At 55.9% G+C, this 3,872-nt stretch overlaps 1 protein-coding gene across 8 annotated transcripts in view; it reads right to left on the bottom strand.

The window, feature by feature from the left end:
• Positions 1-249: 249 nt before the first annotated feature.
• Positions 250-3,872, bottom strand: part of ADARB1 (adenosine deaminase RNA specific B1) — a 133,558-nt gene continuing 129,935 nt past the window's right edge. For 7 of the 8 annotated variants that reach the window (XM_040483748.1, XM_040483742.1, XM_040483740.1 and 4 more), the window contains one exon: positions 250-3,864. The gene's annotated coding sequence lies outside the window, so the exon portion shown is untranslated. The remainder of the gene's footprint in view (positions 3,865-3,872) is intronic. The other variant, XM_040483741.1, reaches the window with a different exon arrangement.

Consider the following 3,872-nt stretch of genomic DNA (forward strand, 5'->3'; position numbering starts at 1 on the left):
TGCATGTGGGGGTGGGCGACGCATGCTCAGGAGGACCGTGAGGGACCCGCGGGTCCAAGGGCTCGGAGGAACTGTCCCGAGCTGGGTATGAATGCGCCGAGCACTGGGTCAGCGCACGGCTACCAGACCAGTCAGCGGGCAGCCCTCAGCAGGTGCTTATGCACCCCTGCAAATTATACTCTTTAGGGCTGTCCTCAGGCCTGTCAGCGGACCACGGGGACAACGAGAGAGAAAACCCAGCCACACTGCAGTGGTATAACACTGTCTTTTATTGAGAACATGTCAAATCCTTTGTGTGTAGGACCGCGTCTCATGCTTGGTTCCGGCTGGTCTCGCTGAGAGAAGGAAGCTCATGCAGGTTGTAACGTGTGGTATATACATCAATATACATACAGAGAACACTGGGGAGTGATCTTAGCGACAGGGTTCTTGGCTGAACTACATTCATATAAAGTGTCCAAATTCCAAAATAAAATAAAGTAAAATAAAAGCATATGACCCAACATCTGGAGAAGCAAACTGCTTCCAGGCTCACTCCACAAACATTCCGCAGACTGACTTTAACCATTCGTGGTCGTGTCCAGAAGGACAGGCGTCGGCTCCCGATGTACCATCAGCCCACGGCGTGGCCAAGCTAAGTGTTCTCGGGGCTGGGGGCTCGTCGCCGCAAACAGTGAACAGGTGCACACAGCAGTGCCAGAGGTCAGCTAAATGCCGGGACCGAGTCAGACCCTCCCCTCCCAGCCCCGAGGCACGTGACTGGCCAGGAGGATGGAGAGGGTCACAGGACACTCCGGGGGACAAGGACACACAACACTGGACACACAAGGTCGCAAATACTCTGCCCTTTCCACTTAGGTAGTTTGGGGTTGACAAAAAGGAACCTTCTGAGAGATTCTCTGACTTCACACAGATGGGAAAGCCAGCTGCTTTTATTCCTCTTGCTAGATCAAACTTATGGTCGGGGCAGACCGTATTTTTTTGGTGTGAAATATTTTAGAAGTGAAGAGCCATCCGATTTCTGTTTTTTGATGAAAGGGGACGCGGCGTGTGGCCCCGCCCCCAGCATCACTAATCCCCCTCAGCTCTGCCTGCCTTGAGGAGCCAGAGAGCCGCCCCCTCCTCGGCGTCCCTATTTGGGATGACAAGGAACGCTGTCTTTACGAAGAAAGCAGTGAGTCTAGAGTGTGGGTACCAAGGAAATGATCTGAACAAAAATATATTCCAGAGAAATCAATGCCTTGTGAGATGTCAGTCTGCACGTTTTAAGATACAGCAACTGTTTTTGATTAAATAAATCAATAAAACTCTCCAAAACAGAAAAACATGATGAAAAGTGCAATTAAGATTCAGGATCAGAACGGAGCTCTGTGGCGTGCCTGGCCCCCCACCCCCACCCCAGGCGCGAAGGGCCTTCCGCTAGTGGGACAGCTGTCCCCGGGCCTGGGGACCACATGAGGGTCCCTGTCTTCCTGGAGTTAATACTTCAGGTTTAGCAAACAAAACAGAACAGAACCCTCCCAACCCCCACTGGGCAAAACGTCTTCACAACTGATTTTTCTCAATCAGGTTCTTGGTGGTGTCAGACTTCCCAAGTCTCTGAAATCCAGGGTTAGGGCACAGTGTGCAAAATAATACCTCGGAAAACAGTCACGGGGCAGAATGCACGCTGAGCCTCAAATAGGGCAGTTTGTTTAAAGTGCAGTTTCCTGACTGGCCTCCCACCTCCCTGAGGAGTTAACGTTTCCTTCCTCTGGTTCCCGCTCACGGGGGAGCTAATCCGGCTGCTGTCCCGTCCCGGGCACAGCTCCCTCCCTCGCGACCCCGGGCGCTGTCCTCCACAGCCCACGAGGCCCACGCGTGCCGGGGAGAATCCCGGTGGCCGCGGAGCTGGGGTCCTTGGGACCGGCACACAGTAGGGCCGTCCTTCTTCACTTGGGGCGGGGAGAGGACCACACTCCCCTCAGCCTTTACCCGACGGGAGGGAAGAAGCCAGACATACTGGGCGGCGTTTGTATGTACATGCAATATATTTCCCCTGGGCTTTTAGTCAAAATCCAGGTATTCTGTAAAAACTAAGTCCGTCTCCCGATCCCCGTTAGAAAAAATACCATTTGTAGAGAGAATAAAAACGCAGGGGCTACAGATGTCGTCTGAGTTGGGAGCGCCTGCTCGGGGAGGGGAGCGACACCGGCCGGCAGCTTTCCTGCTGCGGGTGGAAGGCGCAGCCCGGCCGTGGCCTCCCCGCGCCCCTGCACCCCGGCTGCAGGAGAGCGGGCTGGTGTGGGCGGGGCTCGCCCCTCTGCCCCTGGTCAGTCCCTGGTCCGGCCCCACGGCTGCGACCGGCCACCCGGGGACCCACAGAGGTGCCGGGAGTCTCTGCACTTCTGGTCCGAATCTCCTGCTCTGAGCACGTGGGGTCGGGACCGAGGGGACAGTAGCTGCTGTGCTCCTGTCCTAGGTCTTCTGAGTCCAGAAAGGCGGGGCGGGGTCTCCCGTCTCTGCTTGCTGCACCCACAAGGCCCCCCCCCCCACTTCTGACCCAGCACCTCCTCGGGCTCCTGTCTGATCCTGAGTGGAAGAAACAAGGCAATTGGTGCAAATCTCTGAGCTCAGGTCGAGGCGCCACCCAGGACCCTAGCCCGCGCTCCTGACCATCTGCCGGCTCGGCCCGGGGCCACCCTGGGTGCTGCGGGGTGTGGAGCAGCGTCCCCGGGTCACCCCGACGCCAGCAGCACCCCTTCCCTGCCGTGACAATCAATGTGCAGACCCTGGTGGGGACGGCGTCTGTGGCCTCACCAGCTTCTGGCCTGAATACTGACTTCAAACACGCCTTTGATAAAGCTTCATTTAAAAATATGCCTTAAGTGGCATTTTCTAAGAATGAGTATCTCTACTTAATTAATTCTATTTCCATTCTGTGAAGATGTCTGGAGACTCATCCACACTCATTAGATTCAGAGGAAGGAATAAAATTGTGCAGTAGCCTCTGTGGATTCCTCCTAGTCCCTAAAAGTTAAATACTGCTGAAAAATCTCCAGTGAATGGCCAGGATTACCACCCACGTTGTACCTTTGATCACTTACAAGTGAACCAACGCATTTTCCACGATGCAACCCTAGGAGGGGCACAGAGGCTTCCGGGGGGGCTAAAGGTTAGAGGGATCCAGGCTGCACCCTCACGGACGCACGCCGACACCACGCCAGGGGCCGCGTGTGTGCGCTGGGCTGGGCCTGTCGTGCAGGGTCCTCTCCCCGGCAGGCTGGGACAGTCACTGAGGGCAGCCGGGTCACGGCGGGCGGGCAGGAGACCCACCAGTAACACAGCCCTGACTCTCTCTTCAGGCTACCGCCTCCAACCTCTCCCTACGCTCTCCCCTTCTCCACACATAAAGTAATGTGGCGTAAGAGTGACCTGATATAATTACTTATTTTATAAACCACGTTCCTAACTCTGAATAAATTATTTATTCAAAAATTTCACACAAAGTAGTTTCTATTTTCCTAAACTTAAGGAAGCCCTACTCAGTAGAACTCAATTTCTAAACGTAAACGGAGATTGAAAGCAGTCACTGGATAATTCAAAGGGGTAATGCCGCTGCACAGGGGTGCCAGGTGGGGACACTGAACCCCAACACCCTTCCCACCCTCCCCGAAGTGCGCGCCTGCCCCCAGTCCAGACACGTGTTCCGGAGACGGTGCTGGACACCCAGCACCCCGCGTCCCCACACCTGCCCCCAGTCCAGACGGGACGTTCCGGAGAAAGTGTTGGACGCCCAGCACCCCGCGTCCCCACACCTGCCCCCAGTCCAGGCAGGACGTTCCGGAGACAGCGCTGGACGCCCAGCACCCCGCGTCCCCACACCTGCCCCC

This window comes from Herpailurus yagouaroundi, unplaced genomic scaffold (assembly GCF_014898765.1).
Source record: "Herpailurus yagouaroundi ecotype Mexico unplaced genomic scaffold, PumYag 162, whole genome shotgun sequence".
Classification (NCBI taxonomy): Eukaryota; Metazoa; Chordata; class Mammalia; order Carnivora; family Felidae; genus Herpailurus; species Herpailurus yagouaroundi.